At 45.1% G+C, this 25,194-nt stretch overlaps 1 protein-coding gene and 1 long non-coding RNA gene across 3 annotated transcripts in view; one reads left to right on the forward strand and one right to left on the reverse strand.

Annotated features, from left to right (window-relative positions):
- The window catches only part of SPATA13 (spermatogenesis associated 13), a 159,041-nt gene that overhangs the window by 61,302 nt on the left and 72,545 nt on the right, over window positions 1-25,194 (forward strand). The gene's annotated exons all lie outside the window — the stretch shown is intronic.
- Window positions 6,748-24,386, reverse strand: LOC310901004. Its single transcript, XR_014585520.1, has 2 exons — window positions 17,917-24,386; window positions 6,748-17,577 (listed from the first exon to the last, which is right to left on the reverse strand). It is a non-coding gene; the product is annotated as an uncharacterized lncRNA (long non-coding RNA).

Below are 25,194 nucleotides of genomic sequence, written 5' to 3' on the forward strand. Positions count from 1 at the left end.
GTTTGGTTTGGTTTGGTTTGGTTTGGTTTGGTTTGGTTTGGTTTGGTTTGGTCTGGTTTGGTTTGGTCTGGTTTGGTTTGGTCTGGTAGTTGATGTTTTTTCAGATTTTTTTTTCTTTCATTTTCTATGGCTAGATCCCCTGTGACAATTTCTTAACATAGCTGCTGTTATTTTTGTGATGAGTTGGAGAAGCAAAGTAATCTCCCACCCTACTGACTGCTGTCTTCTTGCCCTTTTCTCACTGTGGGGCATCATCAGGCTCCGGTGCATGGGAGCTGGATAGATTTGCCCACAAGAAGGATTGTTTGTGTGATTAATGTAGAAAAGTTTGTTAGATAACGTGGGTAGCCTGAAACTGGAATCCACTGAAAAATCCCAGATCAGACCAATTTGGCACGTGTTATATTCTTTGTGGAAATTAAATTTTGAAGAGCTAATACATGAGATAAAAAGGGATCAGCGAGTGATTTCTGGAAGTAAACAGCATGATGCTTCAGTACCAAACTTTTTGCCACTGCTGTGAAATGCATTTGTGAAACAGTGGTCCTTGAACATTCATGGCCCAGAAAGGATTCAGAGCCTCTATAAAATGATCTTTGCAGAGGACACAGGGATGTTGGGCTGCTTGTTGCATAAGCTGTGCATCACTGCGGTGCTTTGCCTTTGCTACCAAGAGAATACCCAGCTGATGAAGTTGTCCTACCATTTTGGGTAGGACTTTCACTGCTGTCAAGGTCCAGCTTCACTGCAACAACAGGTTTTAAATATTGGCTTCCCTGCTCTCATGAGTCATCTTCTACATAGAAATGTAATGATAGGAGCACTGCCATGGGCTATTCAAAGGAGTCTCAACAGACCTTGTGAGGTAGGTCAAGACACGGTTATCATAAATTCTGGCGTAAAGGATGTGAGAGAGCAGGGGCGGCGATGGGTGACATCATTGTGACACCGTAATGTCACCAGGGAGCTCACCAGCTCAGCTTGGCATGCAGAGGGGGAAAGGGAGAAGAAGGGAGAAGGAAGACTCCAAGGAGAGGAGAGGTGTAACCTCAGTTATAAAAGATTGCAGATTATTCATAGGCACAAGGTAGCATTATACTTAGCTTTCAGAAATACAGAAATACTGGATTTAATAAGTGCTCAGCGTGCAAACTTTCTTTTCATGAGTAACTGACTTTTAGTGGATACAGGAAGGTAGAAACTGTCTGAACACACTTCAGGTGCCACTTCACAATGAAGAGCTATGATTTTTATTGTATTAGTAATGATTTTTTTATTATATTTAATTTATTGTATTCAATTTATTGTATTAACAACAATTTTTATTGTATTAATTCTGTGAGCCTCAAGGAACAGTAGCAGCAAGATCTCAGTTTCAGAATTATAAAGGCCCACCCACTTAAGTCATGTCACATTTTCAATATATACCAGCACGTCCGGTATATTTATGTGATTTGCAGTGGTGCTTTTCAGAATTACAGATTTTAGTTGGGACAGGGGGAGAGCAGAATAAATCTCTAAGGGCTACAAAAAATATCTTCAACAAACTGCTATAATCCAAGGTAGGCCACCAAGTCTGCTCCTCAGAAATGTGTTATCTCTTCAGATATCTAATGGCAAACCTAAAGGGTCCAACTTTTTTAAAAGTAAGATGGTGTGGATGAACAACAAAGTACTTAGCTGCATGCGTATGTTTGTTATAACAAGTTATAAGAAATGGAAAATGTAGCTGAAATACTATCACAACTATTGGGTCACTGGTAACACAAGTACATCAAAACCAAGAGAAAAATCCTTCATGTGCCCTGTATATATTTTCTCTGCTGTGTGAGGTTGGTCACATTAGTTAAATTAACCTGAAAATAGATTATCACATAACAGCCTGCCTTCTGCACCATAGAGGGAGATCTGTTGTGGCGTGAGCATAACATCCACCTCATGCTAAATGAGAATATATCCCAGTCTTCTGAAAGTGAACTTGCACAAGGTGTCATTTGGAAATGGATGGAGAGACAGTGAGGAAATAGAGCAGCTCATAATTATTTATGCAAATGATTTTTTGCATTACTTTGGTCATGTGAAACGGTCTGTAAGCGGCTCTAATGGCTATGAAAGGCAGCCTGGGAGCTGGAGTAAATTATGGTGAAAAATACTCTTTCTGTGAATGACAGCTAAGACCTATGTGCTTTCAACAGCATTGAACCAGAGCTTCCAGGGCTCCTGTGGGATATTTTGTTGCCACAGTGTATAAGTACAAATTAGACTTCAGAGAAAAGTACTTACTACCCCTAATAAGAACATGCTAAAAAGCAACAAGTTGAGGGGTCATTCAGTGTCCAGAGAGCAGAGAGGAATTTGTCATGTGTGGGAGGAAAAGAGAGGCCCGACAGACTTCTCACCAGCACATCTGCACTGTAATCCTGACTTTCCCATGTTTGATCCTTCCTTTCTCCTTGTGCTTAAATCTGTGGCGAAGTTGTTCACAAACACGTCTCTTATTCAGCTATGCACAGCATTGCTCTCCTATAGCATTACAGTGACCCAGGTTCAGCATGAAACAGAGAAATCAAAGCAAAGGATGACAATCTCCATTTTATCATGTTTTTCTATATGAAAACACAGGATGCAACTCAACCTCCTCGACCTCATCCTAACCTGGAGCTCACTTCTGTGGCAAATGACTTTTTTAAGTTTTCACCCAAATGAGCTTTTTAAGTTTTCACCCAAACCACTGTGCTTTTCCTACGGGTACAGAAGGAGGCCCAAGAGCTTGAAATTTTATGGAAGTGTTGAACTATTGACTGCTAAACTTCACCCTATCCAAACGGAGTCTTTAGTGCCCCAAAATGTAGGTGGATAAGCATTTCCACCCATCTCTCTATCATGAGCACAAGTGCCCAAGATTTCATAGTACAGAAATGAAAGCCTGCATCTCAAACAGGTGTATTTTCAGACTCTCACTTCAAGTATTCACAATTTGCATTGTGTTAGGGTAAGTGGTCTTTCAGAAATTTCATGATGAAATAATAATTTCATATTTTAAGTATCCAGCGTGCCACCAGATGGGGACTTCTAATACTTTAAACAAGGCCTTGCAAGGTCCTAGAACCTGTTTGTTTGCCTTTTGGTCTATATACCCTCTTAGAACTCTTACATTAAGTTTTATGGAGGGTGAGAAGCTTGTATTTGGGCCTATGGCATCATCCCCTCTTCCTTGCCGTGCACACATCATGGTCGGTGCTGTTCACTGATCTAAGATTTCCTTGGCAGAATGTGTCCTCTTTCAGGCTGCTGAGTCCCTGATGGACTTCCAGTTTCTGCAGCACTAGATTACTTTGGAGGACATTGCTGCTGCAAATTGAGCATGTGATCTTGTGAAATAAAGGTACCCCACCAGGGAGATGTTGAGACCTAATGGCTTTTTTGGCAGTCAAAGGGATAAATAGCATTTTTTCAGCACTGTAATAAAATTATTCTAGTTAAATTACATGACTAATACTAGTTCTCTTAATCATATTCCTTTTTAATTTTTTTTTTCCATACTACAAAAATTTCTGGGACAAGAGAAGGCTCACGTTCTCATGTTTTTTGTCTTGCAGAACCTCAAGGTATTCCACTGACAGTGCAGAGTCTTCTGTAGGGAACATGTCTGCCTATTGGGAGTAGCATGGGTGCAATTTCACATTAATTACATCCCATTTTCAGTACCTACAGACTTTCTTAAAGCAACCTAACTTTTCTTTCTCTCTTGCACCACTTGTTTTCTCGGAGTCAGATCTAGCCCACGTTTCCATTGGAAAATGTACCCAGCGGAAAAGGAACAATTTGGTTTCTATTTGGGAAAGTGAGCAGGATTGACCTGCCCTGCTGCTCCCTGTTTTTTTGTCTGCCTGTGCCCTCTGGCAGGCAGTGGAGCTGGCAGTGGGGCAGTCGGGCAGGCTGTTTTGGTGACTGCTGGGGATTGTGTCGGGTTGGTGTAACGTGAGATGCTCCCACAGCTGTCCTGTCCAAATTCTTTAGAAGTAGTCCCTTGATCTTCAGTGATCTGCAAACCACAGAGGAAAACCACTGCTTAACTAATCGGATTATCAGCTAGCTCACTTGCATGTAATACGTATCTAAACACTGCTTAATTTGGGATATTAATTACAGCTTGCACTGAAAGAATATGTATAAGTCGTTAATTACATGGAAAGATGTTAGATCTTCCAATTTGTGGCTGGAATTCTTGTTCCAAGGGGTAATTGCATGTGATAACCATTTTACCCTGTAAATTAGCTTTGGTCGTGTACTGGCAAAGCACTGTCTGCTCTGAGTTACGTGGCCAAATGCTAACTAGAGCAAGCCCAAAACACACAAGAATTTTGCAGATTTGGTATTTTATTACAAAGCTTCAGCATAGCCCCATTTATCAGTTGTCTTACATATCTGACTGACATTGAGTGAATTTAGGCTTAACCATTTTTTTACTCTGAAATGTCTTCATTATGACTTCAGATTATGCGCCCTATAAAATGAATCCCTCTATGTTCTGGGCCTAGTCAATGAGGGACTGTGCACAGAAAACACCAGTATGCTCAGTGCACATAAAGTAAATATTGTCTGTCCCATGGCCAGCTTCTCACCAAAACAGGAGTAACACTGATGTGTTTAATAAGCCCATTCATAACCCCTTTATCTGTGAATGGATGCTAATACAAGTCTGACTCATGAAAGTACATTATTTTTAGAACAAATGGTGACAGTTTTGAAGAAGCTCTGAAATGGTTCCCTTGCTAGATCCTGAACTAATTTGTCACATGGAGAGCTTGCACATTTAGCAAAGCTGAAAAGAAGGGTGGGGATGGAGAGAACTTTTTATAGTTCAGTTTTTTGTGCAGGATTGATCCCACTTTAAAGAGCCTTGAATAAATCCTCAGAAGTTATTCAAAGAGTATTATTTGGAGGGTAAGAAACAGTGGAAATTTCCCTGGGCATAAAATAATTTAAACAAGATTAAATCTTGCCTCTCAGACTTTCTGAACACTTTTTTTGGCAGTTTGTTAAATTACTTTGAAGAAAAAAAAAAGTGAATTACCTTAATACTGCTTAGAACTTTCTTGAAGCAAAATTCTGATACAGATCTAATGGAAAACGTACAAATAGACAGAGCACAGAGAAATAGGAAGCCTGGGTAGGATTGTGCTGGGAGTCTGAAACCTTTATTCAGGATGCATATTCTAAAATGACTCCAGTGAACTTTATGGTGACAGAAAAGTGCCTACATAATTGCATTTTTTACATAGCTTTTCACAAAAATTTGCAGGAGGGATTTGGGCAGCAGTTTCTTTCTTTCATTCTTTCTGGTTGATGTTTTTTGTTTTGTTTTATTTTGTTTTTCCACAAAAGAAGGTTATTCTGAACTGTATCTGATCCATTGGTGATAACTTCCATATGGAGTTTATTCGGTTCTGTAATTTTGTTCATGGAATTAGTAGTGAGTATCCGTAACAAAGACAATGAAAGTTAGTTCTCAATTGCATTTCAGTTTTAAAATAAAATAAAATAAAATCTATTTTGCTTCCAAGTATGTGAATCTTCTGATTTTATTAGTATGTTGCATATATTCTGTACCAATTCATGAAAGTAATTTAAAAAACTGAATCATGAATCTGGTAATCAGTAATGAATGTACTTCAAACCTGATGCCCTGCAGCCTGCAAGCGTAAAAATAATGCAGCATTCACAGAATATCAATCCACTTCTTATGGCTGCATGCCATAAGGATACATTGTCCATCCTTCATCAATTTAATACAAGCATCAACTTAGTCCACCTAGAATTTTATAAACACTTCGATGTACTGCTCCAATGTGCAACAAACTTATCTCAGCTGAAGAAAATCCTATGGTAAATATCATAAAAATGACATGAAGACTTCTGGCTGATATTTAAAGTCCTAGTGAAGAGAAAGAAAGAATGTCCTACATCATATGTCATGTGCTCCAATCATCTTGGTGACTTTGTGCTTGGCTCACTGTAGTATGTCGATGTTTTCCTTCTACTAAGGAACCCCGAACTGGGTCCGATACCCAGGTGTGGTCTCTTAAGTGCCAGATAGAGGGGAATAATCACTTCTACAGACCTGCTGCCTATAGCCTTGCTAATAGAACCCACTATGAAGTTGTTCATCTTTGTACAAGGGCACACTTGCTTCATAGAATCATAGAATGGTTTGGGTTGGAAGGGAACATCTAGTTCCATGTTCAACTTCATTTTCACCAGGACCCCCAGATCTTTTCCTATTAACCCACTTTCTAAGTCAGTCACTCCCCATCTCCAGCTTGTACTCTTGTGTCAGGTACTACTACAAAAGTGTTTCCTCCTTTAGTTTTGTCATCAAACATCAACCTAAACATAATCCTTGTCGGGGCAGAGCAGAGCAGAAGGGACAGTTGTTCTGTTGTCACCCCAGTGTCAGCAATTCCTAGGAGCACTAGCATGAAAAGCTGTGGCAGAACGTGAAAGGTACAGGGTGGCTATGGGACTCACATAGTACTTCACCTTTAGGTTGCTAACTTTTGAGTGACCTATGAGAAATAATCATATGCAACTTGTTAGAGAACAGATGGATTATGACAGCAAATGTGTGCCCCAGACAAGCACACATGAGATTGAAAGCCAGAAGGGACTGGGGGGCTACATCTTCATGGCACAGCACAGCACTGGGCAATCACTTTGATTCTCCCACTCTCCCTCCTCTCCCTCTTTGTTTTTGTTTTTTGTTTTTGTTTTTGTCCTGATTGTTGAAATAGGATATTATTTCTTTTCCTCTTTATGCTATTGTTTATGCTACCCTACTTTGCTATTGTTCCAGTGCTTGGAAGATGTAAAGAACTGACTGCTGCATTCAGCTGGGATTTGGGCAGGATTTAGGTACCAAGATCAGAAAAACACTTAAGCCCTAAAGTCAGTGCCACCTAACTGTGCCACATAAAATAGAAACAACACCTTATTTTTTGAACTTCAAGAACCTTAATTCAGTGGTTGAAGCACTCATCCAGAAAGGGAGGCCCAGGACAGCCCGCAGGGATTCAAACCCACAGCTCGACATCCTAGGACATGGCCTGAGATCAGATGGAAACAGGAATTATTCTCTTTTGAGAGAACTTCATACAACTTCTGCCCAGTGTCGAAGCCATTGTGCAGAAAAGACTGAAGACTTCAGAAACCCAGAGAGAGGGAATAAACAGCGGGGAGCCTGGCTCACTCTCTGTGACTCTTCTCAATTCGGTGTGTTTTGTTTTGTTTTGTTTTGTTTTTCAGCATCAGGAATAGATTATGCATTTTGCATGGAAGAATCATTGCATAACGTGTATTCATAGTACTGGGAGCAGAGGCTTGTAAGCAGTAGGGTTGTTGGGCTGTATAGTCTGACTCCTTCCTTTTGCTCTCTCTCTGTGGCCCCATGAATCTTTCATCATTTCATCTCTTTGCAGTGGCCCAGGTAGGGAGAAAAGTAGCTAACCACTGTAATAACCAGTTGGTTAAAGGGTTTGCAAAATGTTTGGGAAAAAAAGAGGTCTAGTTAATGTTTTACTCACTGCTGTTGAGCAGAAATGTTATTAATCATGTTTATCGTGAGACTGATGAAACAGTAACCTTGAAGGATTGTTGTTGTGCTAGGCACTGTACAAATTGAGAATGGCAGACAGCTCCTGCTCAGCCTTATGGATTTAGGAAGGAAATAGACGTTAAAGATATGACTCACCTGGCCAAAGGCACAGAGATGTCTGCTACACATCATAAAAATGAATTTCCTCCCAGAAATGTCTTTTTCTCACTATTGACAAAGAGCCTCAGATATCAACACATGAAATGAATCTCACTCCATGAGAAAGAGAGGCAGTACCAAAGGGCAGAGCTCACAATGAGTCTGCAGCAAAAACCATCCATGTTGCCGTATTTAGTGGGGGATGAAATGTGTATTAAAAAAAGAAAAAAGTAAAAAGAGAAGGAATAACACAGAGGGGGCAGTGCAGAGGAGCGGGAAGCTCAAGGAGCTGTACATGGAGGCAGGCTGTGATGGCAGGATGAGAGAGGACAGTCATAAAAGGTCCAGCTGGTCAGTGAAAGATGTGCAGAGCTCCCTGAATTCCCACAGATTTCTGTTTGGGGATCTTTGTAGGCTGTTCCTCCTGCCTTGAACTTTGAATGCAAAGTTTCCCAGCAAGGTGTGAGGCTGGAGGGCATCGCCCCAGCTCCAGTGCCCCCGTGGGCCCCTTTCCCTGCACAGTTCTGGGTTGTGGGGTTGTATCCTTGGCTCTGGGTCCACTCTTTTTCCCCATTGCCTTGACTGCTCCCAGGGCTGCCTCTGCCAGCTGCTACATTATGCTCCTGTTCAGCACCTGTGACTCTATCAGAAACCTGTTATCATTTTTTTTTTCCTTCCACTGTGCTTTGATACTAGCCTTGAATCTGCCTACTGTGTGAAAAGGATGAAGAGAGACATCTCTTAAGGTTTAGGTGCAGCTCCCCACATATAGGTGCTGTAGTGCTGGCAGCGTGTGGGATTTCTTCTCTTACATCTTTTGTATCTCCACTTAAGCAGACTGCAGACAGGGATATCGAGTTCACCCAGTACTGAGGTATCATTAAATGGCTCCTTGTTCAGTGCACATGTCTTAAGGTGATAGGATGTCTTGCTTCAAGACAAAATAGCAATTGCTTTGAGCTGTCTGAAGGTACACACCATTTCCAAACTAACATTTAAATCTTACCTGGAGAGAGAATTTAAAAATGCAATTCAGTACAGTGTATTTTAAATGAATCCCTGTGAAAGAAACACTTGAAATACAAGGCAGTACTTAACCCCTGCTATGTCAGACTCACAATGCTGCCAGAAAGCTGCTCTAAAGATGTAAAGAAGCTGGAGGTCAATCCTGAATAAATGTAGTTGGCAGACAGGGAGTAGGGGAGTAAAGGGCTGTGCCGCTGGTCTAATGGGGGAAGGAACCACTGCAGGTGATGGAGAGCTGAGGTTCATCAGGGCTGAAATGGGGCTGTTTCAGCCACTAGTTAGACCTGGGTCTGGAGACCATCATGGGTCCTTAGAGCTCCTTGTCCCTCTGATTTCTTCAAATATCCCCAGGTAAACCTAGCACAGCTGTGTATCATATAGGGTTCACATCACTTAGATGCCCGGAGTCCCAGACAGAGATCTGGGCTGCCTGTTCTGCACTGCCTAAACCCCAGGGGATGTCTCCAAGGGACTCAGGAAAGATATTAAGTGCATAAAGGTAGCCTGGAGAATTCACACTGACTGAACGCACATATTGTCGTAAAAGAACAAATTCAACTTTTCCTTTGGCCAAATGTGCACTTAGTGTGTGTTTCTTTTTAGAACACTGGATTTGACAATGCTAGATTTCATGTTTTTTTCTCAAAGCCTTTGACAGTCCACTGTAAGCCTCTAAGTCTACTTTACATAACCACAAGATGACTCAATAAATGTCAGCTAATCTCAGAGTTAAAGATTCACTTCAGGGCCTCAAGGCCCAGAGTTCAGCTCCAAAACCAGCAGCCCATCAGAGACCCTCACAGCAGCACATTTAACACTTTCTTCTCCGCTTTTGTGCCATGGTTTGTGGTTTTCACAAATGGCTAGACTTCATCTGCTACTTGCATTGGTGTAGAGGGAGGAAGGTTTCCCTTCCACGTCTGTATTATCCTGTTCCTCCTCATGTCTGCACCTTTCAGAGTTGCAGTCCTGGTCTCTTCATGTGTTCTTCATCAGTTTACTTGGTACATTTTGCCATCACATTTTTTCTATTATGTCTTTGACTGTGGTACTACCACCTTAGAGGATTTGCAGAACCTGTTGTGCTAAATGTGGAGCTCACTTAATTGTCTCCTGCCTCTTACTCCTCTGCATCCATGTATTTGTAGCTCCATCACAGCCCCTCCTGCCCTGTGGTCCATGGTTAAAGCACTGCAAGCTGTGCATGCTCCCACCTTCACTTTAACGTGGACTTGTATAACGCTCATGTGTTCTGGCTCTCTTAGTCCTTAATTTTTTTTTTTCCACTCACATGAGAACAGAAGAAGAAAAATAACACTGGTGAGACTGAGCAACTGTAAGATACAAGTTCTGGAAGATTTGTATGCCGTTTTGTTTTCTTTTGTAATTACAATAATTACGTTGCCCATGTCACACTGCCACCTCAGAGACAGCTCACAAGGCCTGAGCTGCAGAGATGTCTGCTCATGAAATACTGCTGCATGCGGACAGACCAGCTCCTGAACCAACTTCTAGCCCTGTTGCTGTTTCTGCAAGACCCATAAGAGGAAGATGTTTGCAGGATGATCATTTCTTCTCCCTCCCAGCTCATTCTGAGCAGGGCTAGTGCACATGGCCGCAAAGTGCTCGTTATCGCTGATTACCTGATACTAAGCATGCAAGTGAGGAATCTGTTCCTCTGTAATCAGGACCAGATGAAAAGCTCCCTGACCCGCAGATGTCTGAATAAAACCGTTTGTTCTCGTTCCACGCTGTACCTTGCAGGCGGCTGTGATGACTTGCCCACAAGTCTGGTGCTGCCCTGTGTATAATCAGGGAGCTTCGCTGAGCTTGAAATTAGCCATCTAGAGTATCATCCATCCTCAGCAAAGGCAAGAAGACCTTTATTACATTTAATAGCTGTGTTACTACGTTGTACCGAAATATCTTTAATTGATTACTTCATTTAAGTCATCTTCAATTCAGAGTAAGAAAGCCAGCTCTCCAGATGTTAGCTTTGTAGGCTCTCTGTAGGACTTTGATGTTGTGTTTCTCTGTAGCCACTTTCTCTCTGGAAATGTGGGACGTAACACGATGTGTTTTGAGGAGGAAGAAGGTGTTATTCTGTTTTCTCCTGTACCTTCATATCTCACAAATGGAGTGAGTGGCCCAAGTGGTTACAGAGGGCAATGAATAACCATGGTACATTAACATTATATGTCAATATTATATTGTATCATGACTAACAGTAGATGTGAGGAATACAAGTAGGTTTCATTTTGGTGCCTGGCTACTGAGAAGAGGGAGATGCTTGGCTTTTACCTTCATAGGCACTGGAAGGGCTCCTCCTCATGTGGTTGCTCTGGCAGGTTTGAGGTGTCTCTGGTCTGCTCAGCTGGAGCTCGCAGCTCACATGTGGATCAAGAGCACAGCTTGCTGTGCCTGGTACATGGGAAGAGTTCCCCATAACTTGCAGCTCCAGGGGCTGAGAATCAGACAGACTATTACAGAGTCTCTGTGCCCTTTCCTCAGGATTTCCTACATCAGTGGGTGTAATAAGACTGTAAAATCTTAAACAATCCTCAAGGAGCTGGTTAATTAAAATAATCCAATGCTACAGGACTGGATGGCTCGAGCCACTTCTCTGAATAAAGCCAGCGTTACGAGCAGCAACCCTCTTCATACCTTTGCCTGGCCCCAGGGAGAAGGAAAAGGCAAGGGAATGCCTTTCAGACATTCCTTTTAACTTTTTCCAATTGCTACTGGATTTTGCATGTGTTTCTTGGGGCATTTGCAGGAGGTGACACATGATGAACGTCACATCCCTAAGATGTAGGCCTGTGGTAGGCAGTGACTAAGGACACTTCTGCAGACAAGATGGAAGTATCTTGTTGGATACTCTGCAGAAAGATACCCACTGCACAAAACCACTCATCAGAGTGACAGGGCACTGATCACCAACATGCCATCCCGGTGTCGCTGAGCTCTGAGGTGGCCTCTCCAAGTCTGGCTGCCACTCCTGGGCAGCAGGGTATACCTGAGCTGCCACACGGGTGTTATCTTTGCTTCCTAGAGAAGACAAATAGAGAATTTGGCTATGGCACAGTAAGACAGACTCTTCTCACAAATGCAAAATGCATTCATTATTTATTGGTGTTGCTTATTATTTGTGGAGTGCTGGCTTTGTGCTCAGCATTTTAATTAATTCTGACTTCTGTCTCCATAAAGTCTTTCAGGAATATGCCAAAATGGAAAGCAAGAGGTTTTTTTTTGTTAGTGAAGATTAAAAGACCCTGTGAAGTGAAGATGAAAGGACTATTGTCACCCACCATTTCCATTCCAAACACTGTGTTTGGATTTAAAATGTGATGCCAAAGAGGCATTTCCATGACTGTGCATAATCACTTGGGGGCAGTACTGGCTGTGCCAGCTGGTGAGAGGGACCCAGTCAGGAAGACATAGATATTCTGGAAGCTTCACGTGTTACCTCAGGGCTGGCAGATGAATGTGACATCAGTGACCTCAGTGTCACGTACCTTCCTCAGCAGCAAAGTTGCCTATTCTGTCTTTCTTGTCTTATTGCATCTCTCTCTGCCATTTTCTGGAAGCATGACAATTTTGCCCAACAAAGTAACATAACTATATGAAGAGAGATGATACTGCATTGTAGCACTTTTACTTAGGCCCTATTCACGTCTTGTGGGATAGAAAATAATATGGAATTGCCAATGAAGTGCTAATTAACTGTCTACACTCATTTTACTAATGCTAAAACTAGTTTCTGCCTTGATCCACACTCTGGAGAAGGCAGAAAGGTGACAGGCTCTGACCATGGGTTTCAATTCTGAACTCCAAGGTGGTTTCCAGCTCAAAGTCCTCTTTGGGGTCAGTTGTCATCTTTTAGCACATCTCAGTCTAGATGCAGGTCTAGAAGCCCAAGTTTCCCCTCATGACTAAGGCACTTGAGCAATCTGTCTCCAGAACCATCGCACAAAGAAGAAACCATGGACCCAAAGCTGAGTGTGGTGTTTCTCCTGGCAGCCCTGTGCTGGGAGAGGTTTAGTGCCTCGTGGGTTGGGGTTTTTGCTGGATTGCAAAAGAAAACCGGGATTCAGGTGGTGGAGTCCCTGTCATGTCTGGGTCCTCCATGCAGTTTTTCCCCATCATAATATCCATCAGATTCAGGGCTGCTTCTGACTCTCCTCATTGACCTGGTTGCCTTTCCTTTGTCTTCAGTAGATTTTTAGGTTCTGTGTCACTACATGTTAAAGGATCATCATTACATGACAATCGTCATTACATGTTAAAGATCCTCCTTTCACTGACCTGGGCTTGCCTTCATTAGTCCAGGGGCCCTTTCCCAGAGTTTGGGGAAGGAAACCTGTGTTCAACAGTTAGTATCTTCCTACGTTTGAGGGCAGCTTTGGTATATGTCTTCATTCCTGGCAAGCCATTGTTGCATATTGGTTTCTTTCTCTCCAGATTGGTTCATTTGGGTGTTCATGAGGAATCTGAGGATACGTTTTGTCTAGAGGTGACTATGTGGGTGCACACATAATGAAGGAAGAGGCCACAAAGAGCCTTCCATGACTGACCTTCCCTGGCGTCTCTGCAAGTCCCTGTTTTGGCCAAGCACCCTGCCCTGTACATAAGGGTAGGTGGGGAAGAAGCACATTTCAAGAATGGATCACTCTGTGTCTGAGAAATGCTTTGCACAGCTCTGAAAGAGAGAAATTGTCAGAAATTCTTCAACCCATGAAAAGCCCTCGAGGTCCAGCTCAGATGTTTGGGTATTTCCCCCACCCTTTCCTTTTCTAAGTAGAACCGAGTGTCATATTTTCTGAAAATAGCAAATGTCAGCTAGAAATTCAGGCTATTTATGTCCAAAGTAATATATTTTTAGTTTAAAAGGTGCTATTTGGCATAGCTTGAAGAAGCAGGGGTATTTCTATTTTTTAAAAATGAATAAATCAGCTTAATTCTAGCTGTTTAAATTGGAACTTACAAAGTCTCAGAGGGTGATAATTTAGATCTTTTACATTCGCCTTTTTAAAGTCTCAGAGGAGCCCTAAGCACATATGTTTGCTCTATAACAGTTCTGTGTACTTTTACCTGAGTCATCTTCCCTCTGCTTGCAGTGCTCGTTGTTTACTCACACCAAAACACCAGGCTCTGGGGAAGGCTCTGCCGTAAGCAAACCCCGTGTGGTTGGGGCCACAACACACTCGCTTCTGGGGGGCCTGAGCTGCGTCACTTCTCCCCCCTGGTAAACAGAGAGAGACAAAGTAAATGGCAACAGGCTCAGGGGTTTAAAAGGAAAAGGACACTTGTCATCCCTGTGTCAGCATCAGGCTTCCCTACAAAACCACAACTTTCTACGTAGTTTCCTGTGACTTTAAAAAAGGTGTTTGTTCAGAAATGAACAAATCCTTGTAAAAATGGAGAAAGTGATGATTTTAGGAGACTAAAGTCCCATGTAAAGTGATATTTGACTGCTGGTTGTAGCACCAGCTCAGTTACAATCTGACAGCTACAGCACTTGTCACACCAGCAACTAAACGCATGGCCTGCTGTGACCAACTCAAGGTGTCATAACTGGCCTCAGCAAGTACGGGTGAAAACATCTGTGGGGCCCCTGTGCTTTGGAGGGTGATCCAGGCAAAACGCAGAGAGCTTTGAGCCCCTGAGCTGTGGTTTCTGCAAGCAGGGTGAAGCAGAGAGGCAGGCGGTGTCGGCCACTGGCAGAGGCAGGAGGTCAGACCCTGCTGGGATAGGCAGCACGGATCACAGCGGGAGGATGTCCTGGCTTTGCTGACACCAAGGAGCAGAGCAGGGGGCAGCAGGTTTCCAGAGGATGGGTGGGACAGCAGCGCTCAGCTCACTTGGTAATTTGCAGGGTCATTTCCTCTAATAAGCGCTTTTGCTTTTATGGTCTGTAAGTGGTTCTGCTTCACCTTACTTAAACTAACATTTCCACAGCACTCGTCAATGAAGTATTAAAGTACCTCCATGTAGGAGTAACAGGCTTCTAAACAACACAGCCGATTTAATTTGACTTTGAACCTACTGAGCGCACTCAGCAGGATGTCAGTGCAGGTAAAAGCAGCAAACAGCATCCCCAGAGTTTGCCACCAGTGTTGGAGAGAGCAGGTTTCTGTGTTGGCGAGCGGCCCCTGAGTTCCCCACGCCTGCCCTGGGTTGCCTGCTTCTGCTGCTGCTGTGCTTTGGGCAGCCTGGGAGGGCAGCTCCTCACCCGGCCACGGCCAAAAGTGGGCACCAAAATGCAACAGAACCCATTCAGCGAAATTAAAACAGGCAGCAGTGATGTTCAAATGGATAATGGTCCTGGTAACCTAGAAAATAAATCCTCTTTTGGTCTTCTTGGAGCCCTGGCAGTGCCACGGATGGAGTGGACGGCTCAGGTCCTTTCTTTGGCTGATGTTCGAAAGCTTCACTACAACCCTGAGGTTCAAAGGCCTTGCAGGGTAGCTCTAAACCACACTTCCTTGGTCCTCATAGGCTTCCAAACATCTGGCCTGCAGATCAGCGTATGAAGTAACTGTGCAAAAAGCTCTGGCTTTCCTGCCTTGGTGAACAGAAAAGAGTAAAGGTCGACAAACTCAGGCTGAGCTGGAGCAAGGAAGAGTGAATTCCAGTGCCGAGGGCTCTCCGCTCGCTGCCCCGGCTCCAGCTGCCAAGCATTTAAACCCACAGGCTGTGAGCAAGAGATGGCACGTAAAATATGAGAAGTGGCCAAGTTTATTTAATATGTTGGCTTTTCCATTGCTCTTAGCACTGTTATCAGAACACTTGATTTAGTTACATGGAGCAACGTGGAAAAATACTGGTAAGCATAAAATGAAAAAGCTACTTCCAAGAACAAATTAACTATTAGACCCCTTGCATTTCTGGAAATCTAATAAGGCCCTGATTATCTATAGGACTGATTCAGTTAAAAGTATGCTCAGCTTCATCTTTTACATACATATTGCTCAAAAGGCCTTGGGGCAGGAAAATATGAGGTCATCTTGCCAGGACGCCAGCGCTGATAGCATGAGGCTTTTTGAGCTGGCTGCACAAAGGCTCAGTTGCAGCTCCCACGTGGCAGATGTGAAATGGGCAACACTGGTGTGCTCGGGGTCTGGGATGGGACCGCTCAGAAGATGAGCTAACCAGGTCTCCCATATAGGATAGTTCAGCTGGTGGGAAATCCCAAACAAGACAGGTGGTGTGGAAAGCCCTGCAGAGTGTGACCCAGCTGGGCTCTGCAGAGCTCTCCATGCTCATCTCACGCTGGGCTGCAGGAGGGTTTGTTATGAAAGGCGCTGCCCAGAGCATCCTGATGGGCATCCCCGGGGCCTGGCAGCAGGCCTGGTCCATGCGCTTTGCCAAAGAGCAAGGCTTGCCATGTAGAGGAAAGGGCTAATTTCATGGGGATTGAAATGGATAAATTAGATGTGCTTCCTGCAGCCACCCACCAAGCTTTCCTGCTGTGGTTGCTTTTATAGTCAGTGCAGCATGCCAACATAGTGCTGGGGACCCATGGGCTCACGCCAAAACTGTCTCCGACATGAGAATGAGCAATGAGCAACTCCTTGCTCCCATTTTGTCCTGAACCTTTATATAACCAGGATGGGAAACAGCTGCTCACTGGGAGCTTCTCAGGCTACAGCATTCTGCATAGACCTAGCACAATTTCCTACCCTCATTGTACCTGCAGCTCTTAGACCCTACGTGCCCTGCCCTGCACCCTGGCCTGCTATTCGGTTGCATTTTTGCATTAGTAGAGCAAAATCCAATTTCTTCACCTTTTCTTCCTCCCACTGTCCTTCCCCACTTATCCTTGCTGCTCCCCTTGCTGCCTGCTCTGGCACTGCTCCGATTACAGAGTAAGCCAATTCAACTCACTGAAATGGCAGAGGATTAAGTCAGCAGAACAGGGGACTAGGGGAAGGAGGCATGTGCAGCTGGAAATGGGTGCGGACAGAAAGGGAACCAGGAAAGAGGAGAGCAGAGAAAGATTGCTCCTTGCTGTGGCAGCCAGACCCCCGAGCAGCAGCAGCCGCAGCGTTAGTCTTGTCTGGGGACTCTCCAGCATAAGCAAACCCAGCAGATTCATGCACAATTCTTTCCAGAAGCTGCTGGTGGAGTTGGTCTCACGGCTCGGACCACGTGCAGAAGCATCACACATTTAAAGAACGATGTTCTGGTTGTGATGGGTTGAACGACGCAGTGCAATGAGAAGGCAGTGCTTGGGAAAGAATCCATTTTGCAAGTTCTGCCTCTCTCTGAGTGCTTTTCCTCCAGAGGGAAGATTCACGGATAGAGGAGGAAATTGAAAACTGTCGGGCATGGCAGAATTCAAACTGGTCTTTCAACTTGCTGGGCCAGCTGAGCAAGAGCTTTGCACACCAGTATTTCAAGACCTTTGAAAGGATTTTCCTTTTCAGAAGGCAAGCTACCTAACCCCAAAAGGTGATTCCTCCCTGTAAACAGGAAAGTTAGAAAGTCACTCCCATAAGCACTGTGTGCAACCTGTGCAGTGCAAAGGCCAGCAAGGCAGGAGGCAGAACGTCAGTCTGCAAGCATTTGCTACAAAACATAAGACAAAAAGAAGTGACATTCCCAAAATGTTTCTGAAAGAAAGCCAGGGGTGACTGCACCAGCCTGCTATGGTGTGCTGGCACTCAAGACTGATATTTGATGCTGCCTGAGTTTCCTTCTCCTCTCAGGTGTATTTCATCATCTGGCGAGGGCCACCCGGGAGGAGGAAGATGAGGTCAGCATACCAGGGCTGGGTGGGAGCTGCGTATGCTTACCTGCAAAGAATCACAAGATGACTTGGTAAAACAGAAGGAAAGAATTCAAATGGAAGTACACGAGGGTGATGGAAAGGGAGAATTTAATCTTCTGCTGTTTTTATCCTGACTTTTTTTTCCCCACTAAATTCCTTTGACTGTCCAGGTACAAACATAGCATTATCTGAATTGACTCAAAGGGGCTCAAAGCTGTCGTAGCCCTGAAGGGCAAAGGAACTGCACAGTAGTTTAAAACAAACTAACACTTTCATGGGATTTGTTCCTGTCTATGTCAAGAAGGACCTTTTCCCTGAGAGGAGATGAAGCATCTCCAGTGTTGTGCAAACCATCTATACTCACCATGGCTTGGGAAGTATGTGCCAGGACAGATCTCAGGCTCAGCTAAGAAACAGCAGTGAAGGCTATTGTTAACAAGAGGCTGCAGCTGACTCGCGTTAAGATGTTATTGATCCCTGAGCACCTCTTCCCCTTTCCTACCAGGAAGCTCCCCAACCCAAGCATGGGCCTGATCCATGGCTGCATGCTATGACTTCTCTGTTGCTCCTGTGTGAGCCAGTTCATCTCATGGGCTCCAGCAAATTAAACAGGAAAGAAGTGAACCGTTTTCTTTGAGCAAGCTGAATTGCTCCATCACATTGTCTGAGGAGCAGCAGAGCCAGCATTGTGTAGTGACGAAGACCTCTGTCCAGAAGTGAGATCTAAGGAGACAGTAATCTACAGGGAAGTATGGGAGGGGTAAAGAAAGAACCCCTTAACCCTGTTCACCTGTGGCCTGGACAACATCTCTAGAGGTGCAGCCAGGTATTATATTTAAGCTGGTTTAAAACTACTGCCCAAAAGAGCCATGCAGACCTCTCCCCTTCCCACTGGGCTGCTCACCTGCCACTTTCCTTGGAGTAGCGCTGATGCTTGCTTTGACTTGGTGGTGAGCAGTTAAGGGCGTTAGAAAGAGGGAAAACAACCCAACAGGAAGAAAACGAAGATTTTTCTGTTCAATGAGTAAGATAAATCAGCTAATGGAGGAGTCAGACGAACGCCAGCTCCAGCCTGACGAGATTGGAAGAGGCAGCTGCTATTAGCGCGGCACGGCCTCACTGCAGAAGAGCTGTCGGCAGCAAAGACGTTGCACTTGTGTTCCAGGGTGAATACAGAGAGCCTGTCTCTTCAGGCTCACATATCTATTTGCTGTAGCTCATATATCCATCACCGTGGTACTTAGGGCCCAGGCTCAATAAAGCTCAATCAGGCGATGGCAGGGTACTTTTCTGAGTGCCATGCTGAGCAGGGGGACGTGTACAAAGTCTGGACAGCCTGAACCAGTGAAATAACCACAAAATGAGCTCGGTTCACTGGTCTGGTTCGTGTAAGGTTATCCTTTCAAAGTGAAAGAAATGTTATCTTCAGCCCTTGTATGAACGGACCACAAACCTTGTTTTCTCTGTTGTTGTGTGTTTTTATTTTGCATTTCATTTTGTGGCTTTTTACAGAGACAGCCTTCAGGACTGTATCCTCCTGCGTTGAGTAGGATCCTACTGAAATTACTCAGTAAAACCCAATTCGCTTTCAGGTCAGCGCTGAAAGGGAAAGGGGTGCTCTGACAACCTGCTGCACTTTTCCACTGCTCTTGAAACAGTATTTGAGACCCCACAGCCAGATGTAACTCAATATTGCACTCTGTAGGACAGTTCAAGGGCACCTATAGAGAGCTCGCGACTTGGCACTAGGGGATCTCTAGTTTCCCTTGTTGCCCCTGCTTTGTTTCCTCTCTTATGGCCAGGACAGCGAGCAAATTACACTTCCACTCCCCACCCCACTGGGCGACCTCCCACCAACCAGGTCACCTCGCAGAGCGATGTAAATAGGTGTCCATACGTGGCATGAATAATGAAGCCTTAAAAATCTCGCTGGAAATCCATTGTCACACAAAACGGACCATAGAGATAAGGAACAGGTAATCGGGAGCAGTCTTTTACTCTCTGCACTTCCCCATAAATGCCAGCCAGGATTCAGGAAGGATTAAGTGTTTCTACAGGAACCAGAGCATTTGCAAACACAGCACTAAACAGCTGCTAATGTTTTGTGCAGGCAGCTCAGGCCACAGCCCACTGCTTGGGTTCATTTACTCCTTTGCATCCCAAAACATCACTGTGAAAGGGCACAGGACTTCCCCAAGGTCTCTGATGTACGGGTAGCACTTCGCCTCCAATAGCAGTCCCAGTAAGTGGGATTTTGCAACTTTTTTCTGTTATCTCACGGGATCCTGGGGCTGATGGTGCCTAATTGCTACTATTCCAAGCTATCTATGTATGCTAAAAGAGTCTGATTATGATTTAATTTCTGAGTAAACAGTCCGAGCAGGGTATCATCCCAGTCTAGTCAAAATCAGATTCTGAAGAACAATTCTAACCAGACTTAGTACAAACTGTATTGTGTATAGTTACCAGGAAAGGTCTTGCTAGAGTCCTGCTAAAAATAATTCATAGGATGTTTTTGTTTTTGTTTTCCCAGTTAACAGCTTATTTCATGAAAACTGGTTCAATTTACAAAGGCGGAGAGACTTGAGTACTTACTGCTGACAGAGCATTTGTTTGGTATGCACAGTACAGAAATAAAAATGGTTTGCTTGTGTGTTTTTCTAGATGGTAATATGCTATTCAAGGCTGAGTTTCTGAGTTTGTGAAGACTGATGTTACACACCGTGTGCAGAGGATCACAAGCACTGTGCTCAGTTCCCTCCTGCAACAGACTGAGCCCAGCTAACTGGTACTCCTCAGGGACTTACACAGCTGTAGCACAACAGCATTTCAGTCTGAGGATAAGAGAATAGTGTTATCCTGCTTCTCTGAGGCAGCATAGGGATGGAAAGGCTTAGAAGGACATTTAATATTTGATATAACCCACTGTAGCTGGGGGCTGCTCTCCTGCAGCGCCCACCCACCCGCCTGCACGCCCCTGCTTTGCAGGCAGCAGTTGCACAACCACGGCGGGGGCAGCTGCATGGGGCTGGTGGAATGGAAAATTACGGCTCTTTGGTGGGTTGGTTTTTGAGTGGATCAGCTGCAAGAGCTGCCTCGGTGGCCCCAGCGCAGGCACGGTGCAATGCAAATGTAGACAGCAGCAGGGGACACGGAAAAGACAAGGGTCACCCCGCTGCCTATAGCCCACAGCTAAAGCTGCTGGGTCAAACAGCTCCAGCAGCAAGGCCAAAGAAGACCTGGCCAGCACTGGAGGTCCTGTGCATCACCTTGGTCCCACCAGAGCTCCTGAAAGTGTTTTACGTACCCAGTAAGTGTAATTTGCTCTGCAGCTTTTTTTTTCTTTTTCTTTTCTTTTTTTTTTCTTTTTTCTTTTTTTTTTTTTTTTTTTGTGCCATAGCTTTATACCCTTCATAATGCCTGCTGTTTTCTTGAAACAATTATAACACTTAATATAACACTCATGTATTTGGTACCAGGCCAGAACATTTGCTGAAGATAGTTTGAGAGATAATATACACTGATGCTTATTTTAAGAATCAAGGCTTTAAAAGGTATAATGAAACCTCTGCAAAGGGACAAGACTTCCAAAATCACAAGAAGCGAGTGCACATTTACACCTTCTCTTTTCTTTCTCTCTCCTCTTCCCAAGAATTTTCCCATTGCAGTGACAGCTCAGGAAATGACTGATGATCCTCAGCTACCCTTCAGCTGCTGGTGGCAAGGAAAAAGATGTGGATGAAGATTTGGGGGGATGGGGAGTTGTGTGGTGTGAGGAGTATGAAGATCGCTTGGGTGTTGGGGGGAAGGTTATGGTCAGTTTTCATCAATCTCAAGGCTGGAGGAAAAGGAGTTATAGCTTCCAGAACGGTAGATCTCTCACTCCGTGTGCTTCTCTGTTGTTCCCAAGCTTAAGCACAGATTTAATCTCGCTCAAAGACAAGTTACAATTAGTAAATAATACAGAATTAGGCTCTTAAAGAGGTCTGCTAGTAAGGCAGTTCTCAGAAGACAACACTGAGTTAAAGCACCGCAGGTAAAGCTCATCTCGGCTCCGGGTGTCAAGGTCCACCCTCTGTTACTTTAACCTCCCCACACCCCCACTCATTTGCAACTGGGGCCAAAAAAAGCCCAGCAGGGCAGCCTGGATGCACGTAGGCTGCCAGCCTGCTCCCCAGCCCCAAACACCAGCAAAGGGGCTGGAGATCTACATGAAGAGCTATGTGGGAAGGCAGTGTGAGGGGATGCATTAAAACCCGTGTGATCCCTGCAGCACAATTCTCTTTTCTTTCTCTCCTCTCCACTGCTGGAGACTAAAGAGCTCATCTCCACAGGGCTCGCCTCCATTGGGCTCGTCTCTGCAGGGCTTCTCTCCATAGGGCTGAGGACGCTGAGTCTTCCACAGGCTCCATGTGTTTCTGTTATTTCCCCCAGGATCTGTTGTTGTTTTGTAAACTTTATAGGAGAATTTTAAGACGGTTTGAGCATCTTTGGAGGAAGCTGACAAATATATGGGATAAACTAGAGGAAAATCCAAAACGTTATGTGACTTCCTTACCAGTTCCTGAACTTGTATTTCACTTGTGCATTAGAAATGGGCTGTTCATCTGAGTAATAGATTTTTTCCTTCTTCTGGGTAATAATACACTTCCTTCAAAGGGTTGTGAAAGCCAGTAATGTTAACTGCTGCAATGAAACAAGCCCTCGGTCTGGGTGTGAAGTCTCTGGTATATAAACATTCGCTCTTTATTTCTTCCTTAGACAAATAAAACCACTTGAACCAGCATGCTGCAGGCTGGGTAAATCTCATCGGGAGCTGTTTTATGCAGATGGCTTCCGAGGGGGGCAAAAAACTTCGGTGTGGTTTCTATGTCAACAACTGGCAGGATTTGGGTATTTTGCTCGAGGACGGGAGTCTCCAGAAGGCTGCGGGAGGATTTATGGAGCGTGCGGTGCTGACACTCGCCCAGCTGTCCCTCCTGCCGGGCCGGGGGGGCTGCAGGTCCCCAGGCAGTGCAGAGGGGCTGGGGGGCTTTGGGGGAAGCTATAGCATCTCTGCTGTCCTCTGTGCTGGATGCTCTGTCCGCGATCCTCATCTGGTTTTGGGGGAAAGGTTTGTCCGTACAAGAGTCTGCTGTACTTTCTGACAAGTCTGCAGAGAGGTAAGATGGATGTTTTCTCTAATGAGTTTCCTTTTCTGCTCTTTTTTCCCCCTTCGGTCCCTAAGTTACAAACCCTTGCTCGCATCCCGCTGCGTCCACCAGCTTCTGCATGCCAGGCACTGCTGCTGCGTGTCCCCAAAGCAGACGCGTTTTGGGAGCTTGTGACAGTCGCCGAGGGGAGGTCGGTGCTGCCTGGGACACAAGCAGGGGTGCTGGGGCTGCCCCTGGGTTGAGCACAGAGGCTGCTCCCTGCGGATGCTCCCCAGCCCCTCTCCCAGGCAGCCCTCTGGTTTCGGGCACCAGTTTACCCACGGGATTTTGGAATCCATTACACAAGCACATTTTTTTGCAGTGGAAGTGAAGCCAGCATGTAGCATTTTCTGCTTCATTTACACCCACAAGCTCCCAGTCTCACAAAGCCGCTGCCTCCTCGGCTCCTGTTCCTGGCATCGCTCTTTGCAGGGACACATGGGGCCTCGCACATCAGGCCGCAGAAAATCCGGCTCGGGGCTCCTGTAGGAAAAGAGCAGCTGTGTGGAAAGATCAATAAACACGACCAGTTGCTCCAAGAGTCATAAAATGGAAAGGCTCCGCAGAAGAAAATGTGTGGCAGGGGACCCCGGCTCCAGACACGGCGGGAGAAGTCCTGGGAAATGCAGTAATTAAGGGGAGGCCTCAGACGAGCTTTGAGTCAGTGCTTCCACACGTAAAAATATTTGTTTTAGGAGAGGAAACCAGAAGGGTAGGAGCAAATACTTACCTATGCAAAAGGAAAGCTTGTTTACGCTTTGTACATTGGAGAAATTGTTCGTGTGTGGTTAATCTGTGTGGAAATGCAACATTTGCAGCGCTGCCAAGTGACTCAGGTGAGCTGCTAATTGCTGGCTCACCCAGGGAGGTTGAAGTGTCTGGGGCTGCTTTGGTTGGCTTTATTCTCTCTATCCACCAAAAAAAAAAAAAAATAACGTACAAAACTTACTGTTCCAGTGAAGTTTTCTTCTTTCTATCTGTTTTTTTCCATGTAGTTCTTTGCTCCTTTGCTTAATCCGTGTGTTTCCTTCAGGTTTTTCGTAGCACAGAGGACAGCATAATCCCTTCCAAAGGGATTTCCTTGCTCACCCCCCTGCCCTCATGGCAGCTCTCTCCTCCCACTGCCTTGCCCTCCCCATTGCTCACATCTACCCCAGCCTGGTCCAGTCCTGTTCTCCTACCCCGAGTCCTGCTGGATGTTCATGCCCACCTCTGCCTTGCTCTGCCACCACTCTGGGGACCTTCATTTCCCCCTGAGAACGGATTTGCAGGGGGTCAAAGGGTGAGAGTCTGCAGCCCCTCACAGTGCAGCACACACGTCATGTTGAGCATCAGGGCCTTTGATGGAAATCTGCAGTCCAGCAAAGACGTCTGTATAATGTGTTGTGTCACTACAGCTACATTCATAGTGCGATGATCCGGGCTAAGTTCCCTGCACTGAGTGCTCTGCTCTCAGTCTGTTCCACAGACTTTTGCTCATACAGTTTCACATCCAAAGCCCACTGAATTCCCGTTCATTTCAGTGGGCTTCCACTCTGCCTCATTGTGGCTAATCACTGAATGGTTTGGGTTGGAAGGGACCTTAAAGCCCACCCAGTTCCAACCCCCTGCTATGGGCAGGGACACCTCCCACCAGACCAGGTTGCCCAAAGCCCCATCCAGCCTGGCCTCGAACACCTCCAGGGATGGGGCATCCGCAGCTTCTCTGGGCAGCCTGTGCCAGGGCCTCACCGCCCTCTGAGTGAAGAATTCAATTTCACAGATAAGAGCTACAGGATTTTTCAGATTCTTTGATTCTGTCTCCAATGAGTCTTAAATTCTCCTAAAATAAACCTCACTGCTATGCAGTATCTTCACTACTGCATTCCCTTTGGGACTGGAGAGTGCCAGGCAGTGTTTGGGTACGTGCTTTCACCTATCATGTTCTTTCCCTTCTCTAGTAAGTGTGTCCCGTGTCACCATGGGGTGCTGCAGTGACAGTTACTGAGTGCTGCATCGCTGTATGAGCTAGTTTGAACCAAAAGCCCTTTTATACTGGTGTGCTGCAAACTGCCTGTCCTCCTGCAGGGTGTCAAAAGGGTGATGCTACCTGAAGCCTGTGTGCTGTGGCACAGGCCTGAGGTCTGTGAGCCCCCAGACGACTCCTCGCAGCAGCACTGTACTCACACACATGGTTTTCTAAGGGAATGGTCCAGCCCTGCTCAGCTTGGAGAGCAGCATTTCTGTTCCCTGCTTGCACTAGATGGACCCTGCCATTGCCTAGAAGCAGAGGAAGCACATGAAGTTCTTGATTAAGAATTACTGCCATGGATGTCATTCATGGATGAAAACTCTGGGTCTGTGTTTAATCACACGTGGTTGGAAACACCATAAGAAAGTTTATTTTCAGCTCTAGTTTTAATTAATTTATTTATTTTAGGGATCAGAGAGACCATGTTGCTATTCAACAT

Source organism: Anser anser (assembly GCF_964211835.1).
Source record: "Anser anser genome assembly, chromosome: 1".
In the NCBI taxonomy this organism is placed as follows: domain Eukaryota; kingdom Metazoa; phylum Chordata; class Aves; order Anseriformes; family Anatidae; genus Anser; species Anser anser.